We start from the raw sequence: 10,975 nt of genomic DNA, 5'->3' as shown, positions 1-10,975 counted from the left end.
AAAAACGGGCCAGGGAGAGATCCAAAGATTATATAGTAAAATTACATTAAATTGTTTCATACATGTATCTTCTTTAAGTACTTTTATATTTTGTAAAGAAATACTGTATACATGGTTATAAGAAGCATGTACCAAAATGATAAAATTCCTTTTCCCTAGCCGGAGCTCGAGCATTAGAGCATGACCCAAGTGGACATATAGTGAATGTTTTTGATATTTTAAAATATATTTTACGTCTGTTTTGTAAAAGAAATGTTATGTATACCGTTATAAAAGGCATGTAGCTTTTTTATTTAATATATATATAAATTTCAGTGACCATGGCTTTAAATTAGGGCGTCAGGGGTTCCGATTCTAAGGAAGAACTCAATAAGTGAAAAGTGATGGATGATGCATTTTTATGAAGTAAATCTTTATCTTACTTCGGTGCATTGTGATTACATGTGTGTAGTGATGAATACGGAATTCGTGACTCCTCAACTAGAGTACTGAGAATTAAAGGAGGGCAAACTCACACGAAAAGTACGTTACATAGTTTTAATACTTTTACTCTTGTACATTGAAAAAACCTGCTATTATATATATCTTAGACAGTGTATATATGTACATGGTAACCTCTCTTTGGCATTGTGACGTTTTATTTTTAGGAGAATTAGTTCATGTCTGAATTTTCAATGAATGATTTAAACTCTTGTTAAAGTTCTTTTAATTATTCTAGCAAGACAAATTTGAGGAGAGAGGGAAGGGGAGTGCTTATAAACCGTTTGGAAGTCTGATTTTCGTAATAAAGTATGTTTGTCCGATGAAGAAAAAAATATTGCTAAATTTCAAACAAAAACGTCAATTTCATGCACTTTATTAATTGTCTCATTATGTCTTAAAACACCTACATATAAACCAATTTTGAATCCATGCACTATTAAAAGATTGATAGCAACATTACTACAGCTGGTGCAGATTGAATTTATTGTTTCATATGCTTTGTGGTGTCAGAGGTTTGTGGGCACAAATGAACAGAAAGTTGCTGTGCATGTTGTCCAATTATGTGTCTTGACCTTTTACTAAGTATTAATGATAGGTCAATGTCACAGGAATAAAATCGTAGTCTGCTCCGTAACAAAGAAATAACGAATTTTAGAAATATGTATGAATGGAATTCAAATTATTATACTTTATTTCAAATATACCCTAGCATCCCCCAGGATGTTAGTCCCTTTAGTAGTTTATACAAGTGCATGTTACCACTACAAACACACTATTCAATTTTGTCTGACGTGTCCTTTGTAAAGTCTCATGGCACAATCTCTTTTGATTTTGATATTTTCAAGGACCTTCAGAAATGATTAAATATTTAATTTGTATACATGCCTTTGGTCGTCGGATTTAATTAATTTTCGAAAAGCCCACACCCCTACACATAACTGGACTTGAAATTTGATAAACATTCGCCTATTTCCCTTTAATAGTAATTACAGAAGCTTAGAGAGGAAAGCCTTTATTTGCTATGAAACAATTGCAATTTGACACGATTAGCAGTGCTTAATTTGATAGGAGGATGGATACGAGAGGACTCGATTTAGCGGAGGATCATCGGAAGATCAGGGCTGTAAACGCGAGTGCCAGGCCGATGACGCTCAAATGTCAGTATAAATTCCGATCATTTCCCGTTCTAATCAAATCTCACGGTTGTCTTTCTAAGGGAAAACTGCAAAGGGACATCTAAGTTACACAAGGGAGGTAAGTCGCAAACTGATTACATCCGATTAAGTTATGAAATTATTAGAGGGAAAACATGATGACACAGAATGCACTCTATATAATACACAAGCAGACACCTGTCGTAAATCAATTCTATATAAATAAAGGAATATCAAATTCCACCCGAATTGATTCTTGTCATTCAAAACTTAGGCATTTATATTAAATATGAATAAAAACAGTATACTGTTTTCTGTCGCCATTAATGCCGCATGGGAATAGAATAACACGCAAGATGTGTATTGAGACCACAGCTGATCTTAATTGATTAATCTTAATTAATGTCATATCAATTTCGCTTTCCGAAACTTTCGTGGATTAATGAGTTATCTCTAAAATAGCGATTTCGCATTGAAGTTTCTTTTCTAGTGATTGAAAACGAAAATTGATTTTTGAATTGTTGGAACGTTGAAAGAACACTATTTTGTAACCATATCAGCTCTTCAATGCAACTTCAAATGATCCTTTGATGACATTGTTATAAAGTGTATTCATTAACGCTTACAACGCATTCGTTTTTGTCGTGTTCAGTAGCTCTTGTTAATCTTTTTTAAAGAAACGATTGGATTTTCAGCTGCTAATGTTCTTGTACAGGGATGCGGTTCCCTGGCCGGCTTCCACGCCGGATTCATAGTGTGATTACTACTTGTACAGATCGTTTTTGTGTGTGTGGTGTTGTGTTTTGGTTGTGTTAGAATATTTTGAGATGGTTTTTTATTTGTTGTTTTAGTATGTTTTGGGATGGTTTTTTTGTTATGTTAATATGTTTGGGTGGTTTTGGGGGGACTCTTAATTTTCCTGAATTCAGACACGCCACATTCATATTTTAAACACCGTGATTCGGTGATTCTAGTCTTCTTTACAATTCTACCGGTACTCAATAATTTGGATTGAACATAATGTTCACTTGAATGCAAAATGTTTTATGTAGTTTGGAATAGTTTGAAATTTTCTTTTTGTTCATGAAGAAAGCGCATAAATGCATATATCACATATCTGAACGGAAGAAACATACAGAATTGTGCTTATTGATGCTATAAATTATTTGTGTAATGTTGTAGACTAAACCACGTTACAAGTTTTTATACATTTCATTCATACATCCGCTGCGTGATCACGACCATCAATCTAAAGTCATCATTTTTCTCTCTGAAGATTCCGATGTTTATCGTAGACCATTGCTGGTCCACAACCAAATCATGCCAGCACGGGTAGGGATGAGACTTTCTCTCACTTATCATGTACCAGAAGTGATTAAGATCATGTGCAAATATTTCAAAATATAGGGTTAAAAAGGTTAAAAAAAAAAGAGTCATAAAAGTCAAGCTGTTTCTGTATACTGCGGGATCATTTAAATTCGCGGGGCTCAATATTCGTGGATTTTTTACATTGTACAGTTTCGTTAGAATATAATTCTTGTACAGTGATATATTAAATAGATAATGTATCTCGCTGTGGTTTGAAATTCGTAGGAGGGGGGGGGGGGGTTACCCGCGAAAATTGAGCTTCCACAACATGTAATGTTTCTACGGTTGTTGCACATGGTCTTAATTAATTCTAGCACGTGCTACGTAAGAGCATGTCCGTCGGATGGGACATTAAAGGGTATACCGTGTCAAGGACCACAACCCCCTTGGCAGGCAAAAGATCGTTTGTCTGATTTTCAAAAAGGAGTAGGCTCATCGGGGGCCGTCAGGGAAACTCAAACACTCACAATCAAACATATTTCAATTAGTTATCCGCCGTAAAATGGCTGAAATATTGCCACAGCGTAAAACCGCAATCTATCAATCAACGCAAGAAAGACTCACCTCATCTACACATACTTCTTGTATCGGTAGAATTGCAGACCACCAATGGTTCTGACCCCTTACTCAGGGGACACAATTCTACTATAACGCTGAGAAGCACATATATTGAAAGTTTGCACTGATGCCCACGGCGACGGGGTCTTTGACTTCTTAACATTGTTTGCCTTGATTCATAGATGCTTCATATCGAAACTGGTGTGTGGTAAACCAAGCAATGTAGAATGTTGAAAGGTTTACAAACAATGGGAAGTAAGACAATACGTACATGTAACCTGCGTGCATGATTGAAATCAAAGCGGAGCATGTTTGCTCACAGGAAGACACACTAGTGGGCGTGGCACTATTCCAACTATTCTCTACCATCAGGCATGCGCATATACATCCGTTTGTTTTCACTTTCTCAAATAATGTATAGATGTTTCCAAATTATTATTATATGTTGGTACAGAAACTCGCAAGTGACATTAAAATACGTACATGTATGTACAGTGTATATTAACCCGTTTCAATTTAGACTTTAGATTACTTGCAAACGTTTGACTTGAAAGACCCGCTGATGACGAATATTTCGATATCCGTATGATTCCATAATATATATATAATGACTTATAACTATAGCCACAGAGATGCAGTGAATTAAATAAACACCCACGTGCCTTATTTCTTACCAATTTTATCGGTTTATCAAAAATATACTTGAAATCAGTTTTTCATATGCGTCTGCATGCACAAACGTCATCTCTCTCTCTCTCTCTCTCTCTCTGTCTCTTTCTCTCTCTCTTTATGCATGCATATTACAGATCACTGATATAAATGGGGGCAAATCATGTATCACATCAAGATTTTCTATTTTATAGACGTATTATGAACGTTTTGAGTGTTAGTTTAATTGGGTTATATTATTCTACCTGCCTGGAGTGTACTCGTTTTCGGGAGTGGCTGTGCATAAAACGTGGGATTATGTTTTTCTCTTAGAATAGGCATATGTTCACCCTCTGTAATTTTTCGGATTAGTTTTTCAACATTTCATCTGAGAAAATATAAATTAAGAGCAACATTTGCCAGATTTGATTACTCAGATCTAAGCAAAGAAATACATGCTAGCATTCTACACGACTCGGAAGTAGTATTGTAAGAAGTTCATATTTGCTTTATCAAATGAAGTAACAATCAGTGACGAATCTAAAGGGGCTTGTACCCACCCACCCACCCACCCCTCCCCCATTTGTTGAACATTTTTAAGACAACTGGTAATTTTTGCCGGCTCTTCACCTCCAACTCCATCACCTTGTTTTGGCGGAAAAGGTAAAATCTTGGTTTGTAACCCACCCTTACATTTGTTTTTATCCCGAGAATCCATTAAATTATAACAAAGTATCTCGTGGATATCACTTATATTGGGACTTCACCAGCTGTAAGTATAATGCCACAATTATTTTTATCTATGTATGATGCTCAAGGCCATAGTTGTAAATTGTATCCTATCTACGTCTATCATGAGACGGAACCTCCATTTCTAAATCCAAAAGATCGGTAATTCCCGGGCGCTTGACGTTAAACGTCTTAGGTTGACGACGCAGCGTCGGAATCGAAAATCGAACATCCTTATTGCAAGTGAACACCCTTACCACTATGCTGCGATCTGTTGATATTGCATGGACTGGAGAATGTTCATCTTTTGCTGAAAAACGGCTTCTAGGAAGATGAGTAGTTAATGGAACCAAATACATTCTGGAACAAGTGTGGAATAACTGAAGGTGTTGACCAATAGACGCGTTGTCCCAGTGGGGTCAGGAAAGGATTCTCTGTGGACGTTTTATGTAGGGATGTATCTAAAACTCTCACAGGCTTTAATCTAATCAATTAAAAGGCAAGTGTCCTGAAAATCTATAAATTAATTTTTTCATCAAACCATGGCCTCGGGACAATGCAGGGTGAGGTTACATTCGCAAACAAACAAGCAGAGCATAGTCTAGGACGAGAGAAGCTAGGAACGTACAAAGTATGATCCTGGGACCAGAGCGAGGTCGCTGTAGCTAGAAACACGCAATCCATGATCCCGGGGTCAGGGCGAGGTCGCTGTAGCTAGAAACACGCAGTCCATGAACTCGGGGTCAGGGCGAGATCGCTGTAGCTAGAAACACGCAGTCCATCATCCCGGAATCAGAGCAAGGTCACGCAATACATGATCCCGGGGTCAGGGCAAGGTCGCTGTAGCTAGAAACACGCAATCCATGATCCCGGGGTCAGGGCGAGGTCGCTGTAGCTAGAAACACGCAATCCATGATCCCGGGGTCAGGGCGAGGTCAAATAATCCCTGTAGCATTGACATGTATATAGCATGTAGTGACAGGGTGTTATCTTCTATCATTGAATTAAGCTACATTGGTTGCAATGAACTATTGCGTGTGTCACTGCGGTGATATTTTTGATGAACTGTCAAACATTAACATCGGGCTTGTCCGTAGTGTTGGGATTTAAACAGAAATGCACAATAACCCTTAATTAAATAAATAGATTATAATTGCAGGAAACGGTTATATGCGAAAAACCTTGGAGTCGGTGAGTGATCAGAAAATGTTGACCATAAAGAAATATTTTCTTGTCTTTTATCTCGTGAATTTCCTAATTTTGTGAAGAAGAACGGAAAAGTTTATATCCACCCAAGAAAACCCTTTAGAATTTTATTGCTGGGAAGATTTTTGATGTGCAATTATTATGACTTGTGCTGAAACCCCATGATTTTACTTGAATTCTCACAACCTGTACTGTCACCCTGTGTACGTGTTATGGTTTCAGGGCCTAAAATCATTGTATTAGCTGACGAGATTGATTGCAGAATTTATTGTGGACCATCGTTTTTAGTCATGGTTAAGATTTATATGCACGGTTTTTAGTCCCATTATGCACTACAGGTGCATAATCTTGTTTACAAGTCCCTGTTTTAAAAACTATCTGTCTCTTTAATTTGCAACAACAAAATTAATAATAATAGTTATATAACCTTATGACGTTATTGACAATCATATGCTAATAACTCTAAGTGGATTTTAAAGTACAAAGTTTATTTTCACTAGAAGGTCAAAGTGCGGCTTTTTTTACTTTCACGATCCCCAGATCAGTTATATAGGGGTACCTTGTGGAGCAGTATACATTGGTATCTGTTTAATAGAGAAATATGAAATACATTGATATCTGTTTTATAGAGAAAGATGAAATACATTGGTATCTGTTTTATAGAGAAAGACGAAATACATTGATATCTGTTTTATAGAGAAAGATGAAATACATTGGTATCTGTTTTATAGAGAAAGATGAAATACATTGGTATCTGTTTTATAGAGAAAGATGAATTACATTGTTATCTGTTTTATAGAGAACGATGAAATACATTGATATCTGTTTTATAGAGAAAGATGAAATGCATTGATATCTGTTTTATAGAGAAAGATGAAATACATTGGTATCTGTTTTATAGAGAAAGATGAAATACATTGGTATCTGTCTTATAGAGAAAGATGAAATACATTGGTATCTGTCTTATAGAGAAAGATGAAATACATTGGTATCTGTTTTATAGAGAAAGATGAAATACATTGATATCTGTTTTATAGAGAAAGATGAAATGCATTGATATCTGTTTTATAGAGAAAGATGAAATACATTGGTATCTGTTTTATAGAGAAAGATGAAATGCATTGATATCTGTTTTATAGAGAAAGATGAAATACATTGGTATCTGTTTTATAGAGAAAGATGAAATACATTGGTATCTGTTTTATAGAGAAAGATGAAATACATTGGTATCTGTTTTATAGAGAAAGATGAAATACATTGGTATCTGTCTTATAGAGAAAGATGAAATACATTGGTATTTGTTTTATAGAGAACGATGAAATACATTGATATCTGTTTTATAAAGATGAATTGATAACTAGAGCTTTAAGATCGTAGATGTTAACTACAAAAATTGAATACTAAAACTACAGCAATAATTCAGTCACTGGTTTTTCTTTCCCCTTGTAGTGGTCAAAACCTCTTCTAAAATATGTCAAAAGACCACTTTTCAGAATTTTTGCAGAAGATTTTAAGATATTGGCTCCAAACTGGAGGCTGTGACCATGACCTTCAGTATTTTTTAGTCGTGTCAGTACTCTGTAAACAACTTTGAGTGAACTCCGGGTTATTTTCATGGTTTTTTAAAATATCTTTTCACTGTTTTTCTTTTAAATACACTCCAGTATCATTTTTTACGAACTTTTCTTCCCCGCGAAGGTTGCGAAAATAAAATGACAGCAAAAATAGATGTACAAGGGTAAAGAGCGTTTTATGAAAATATCTAATGTGTTGTTTTTAAGTGTATCATTCTTTTCACCCTCAACCCAGATGTTATAAATAAGAATGTTATGATACATTTTGCTTATCAAAATTCGTACACTGTTTCCAAAATTCCAAGTTATCTTTATTTAAAACAACAGCGATTATTGTCTTTATCGTTTGGAGGACTTCTTTAAGTTTGCTGATACGGTATAAAAACCAGATGCATATTAAGGAGAAGCAGAAAAGGATACACCAAAATTGTGAATTTCGCAATCCCAGGGTTTTGACTTTTGGTCATATCTTGTTAGTGTTACATATATTATATTATGTAAAGTTTTTCAGCGGGTACTTTCAGGGGCATTTGAATTTGAAGAACACACCTTGTTTGATACTGTTGTTGATTATTAGAATCTGATTTAGATATTCAGAACAGAATTTGTTTTTTTAAGATTTCATAGCCCGTGGGACTAAAGATACTTTTTACTAATACTCAGCTGGCCTACATGTGAGGACCTCTTGGTTTCCTAAACAGGAAACAAACTGTGTGCACAGTTGGATTGTGAAATTTGTGTGAATCATATTCTGAAAATTCAGTAAATGCTTAAAATAAATTATATAAAAGAGTATTACCCGCCTAGTGTAAGAACGTTTGTCATTCTACATATAGTTAGAAAGATGGAAAGAATAGAATTTAAAAATAATTGTCCCGAAAGGAGATGGGGACAGATTCACTGAATTTGAATTGTTGCAATGGGAACATGATGCATTCCTAGTTGTAAGTTTTAGACTCATAGACCTCTTGAGCGTGTTCGTGTTAAAAACGCTGACATATTTTCACATCCATCAGAAATATCCATCAAATATCTAGTCAAGTATCAGTCTCCAATACATCTTTGAAAGAGACAAAAGTTTTAAATTTTGATTTTATGAAAACGAAAACATTTATACATACATATTGGACTTTGGAGTAATATTGTATATTTCGAAGTGAGCATTTATAATGTTTGGTAGATTATGGGTAAAATGACTTGTTTTACGAATAACTCAGACAGGTTTCTCAATTTTCTGATGTATTGGAGAACAAAAACAATGATTGGAATAAAAACAATTATTTCAAAAATTCCCTATCAATATATTTCACTTTTGGAGAGATGAATTTCCAGCAAGGCACTTAGGGTGCAAATTTGATGACAAGCGAGGCACATATCAGACGCCATAATTTTGATGAATGGCTCTGTTATTAGTACTCACACTGAGTTATATTGACGAAATGTCGATAATATGATTTAGTGAAACGTGGGAAATCGGAAGAAGGTGCATTTCATGGTTGCAGTACACTCAAAAGCAACGACTGTATAATCCAAATTAGATATAAGTGGGAAAAGGTCACGTGATCGATTAACGGACTCGCAGGAACAGGAAGCAATGATTCGTGCATGCTCAATTTGTTATCATTTTACCACATTCGCTTGCCCTTTCTGAAAATATGAAAAAATAGTAGTCATCAACACACGTTACTGCGTATTTTCAAATACTTATTGACCAATATCTGAAAAGGCATTAGTATTGACTGATAAAGATTCTAATAAATTTGCATTCTGTCGCCCACTAATGTTAAATAAACACAGAAGATCCTAGATTACAAAGTTAACAGACAGGCCGAAGGAGCGCCGTTCTGGGAGTAAGACGTGTCGATTCAGGGTTATTGTTTCGTTACAAAATTATTTACACTCTTAACATACCTGCTACTTTAAAAACAATCGTTCACGTTGATAATGATATCATCGATAGGTATTATTTGAAACTACTTAAGAATATATTGAATAAATTTATTTTGTATCGGCTTTGTTAACGGAGGGATGCTTTTGTAGTCAAGTGTTCGTTATTACGAAAGTCATTTTAAGTACCGCCATTACCGAGAAACAATGGGAGACGTCATCTATCTCTATATATACTAGATCGTGTGTAGGTGTCTGAAAAATTGCACAATTTTGCGACGTTCACCCAAATTCCAAGTAATTTTTGTATGTTTTAAATAACATCTACCATTACATTGTAACCTCAAAGTGAAAATATTGATAATTATATTCTCAGGATACTGTTCAACTTTAATCGTGATCATAATGTTTTTAAGCTGTACGAGAGAAATAACTAAAACTAAAACTACATTACTATATGACTTCTGACCGTCAATGTCATTTGTTTAATTCAAACTTGTATTCTAATATTCTCCACAGAATATCATGAAATAATTAAATACTTCCTAACAGAAACAAAATCTGAGGATCTTTTTTTTTCAAGTACGTCAAATATAGATGATGAAAAGTTTCAATGATTGCGTAGATTAGAAATATCGAATGAAAATTATATAATTAGACGTCAAACAAAATACACGTAGATTCCTTGAGGATTAGGAGAGATGGGAGTGACACTTAGCCTGCGCTAGTTGTTAAAGTTTAAATGATATTATCATATTCTTTTTTTCAAATTCATTTCAACTCTTTAAATTTGTTTGATAGAAATGAAATAAGTTCAGAAAAGTAAGTCAAACCATGCTCTTCAGTTTTCATGTCTCTGCAAATTCACTTTAAAGACGAAGATGCAAAGTGCAGTATTGCGGAGTTCATTGAATACCGTTGGTTAGTATTGCGGAGTTCATTGAATACCGTTGGTTAGTATTGCGGAGTTCATTGAATACCGTTGGTTAATTAATGGTGATAACCCTGCTGCGAATAAGAGTGGGCAAAGGGTGTCGAAATATTGTAGCTCATTCTTTTCTTTTTTTCCTCTATTATAGAGATATTGATATCATTAAGATCATGCACATTGTTAGATAACGAGGACAATTTGAATATGTTCTGCATATGTGTGAAACTGTTGCCTGTTGACAATGAGATTGCAAGATTTCGATTCCCGTAAACACAGCATTTTATTTGGTCCTGAAATAAAACAGAATATTTCTGTGCACTAGTATTCAGCGTGGTCAAGGTTGATACTGGCCATAAGTAATTTATGATTCAGATAAAAAAGGCTTGTTCGTCTGTGGTACAACCGAGACAGTACGTTTCGTCCATAAGCAGTTGTCA

At 34.9% G+C, this 10,975-nt stretch overlaps 1 protein-coding gene across 2 annotated transcripts in view; it reads left to right on the top strand.

Moving 5' to 3' along the window:
- Positions 1-328: 328 nt before the first annotated feature.
- The window catches only part of LOC125648180 (uncharacterized), a 31,805-nt gene continuing 21,158 nt past the window's right edge, over positions 329-10,975 (top strand). The window contains exons 1-2 of one of the 2 annotated variants that reach the window (XM_056142470.1): positions 434-522; positions 1,552-1,737. The gene's annotated coding sequence lies outside the window, so the exon portion shown is untranslated. Of the gene's footprint in view, positions 523-1,551; positions 1,738-10,975 lie in introns of both variants that reach the window. The other variant, XM_048875139.2, reaches the window with a different exon arrangement.

This window comes from Ostrea edulis, chromosome 6 (genome assembly GCF_947568905.1).
Source record: "Ostrea edulis chromosome 6, xbOstEdul1.1, whole genome shotgun sequence".
In the NCBI taxonomy this organism is placed as follows: Eukaryota; Metazoa; Mollusca; class Bivalvia; order Ostreida; family Ostreidae; genus Ostrea; species Ostrea edulis.
This window is presented reverse-complemented; position numbering and strand designations above follow the sequence as displayed.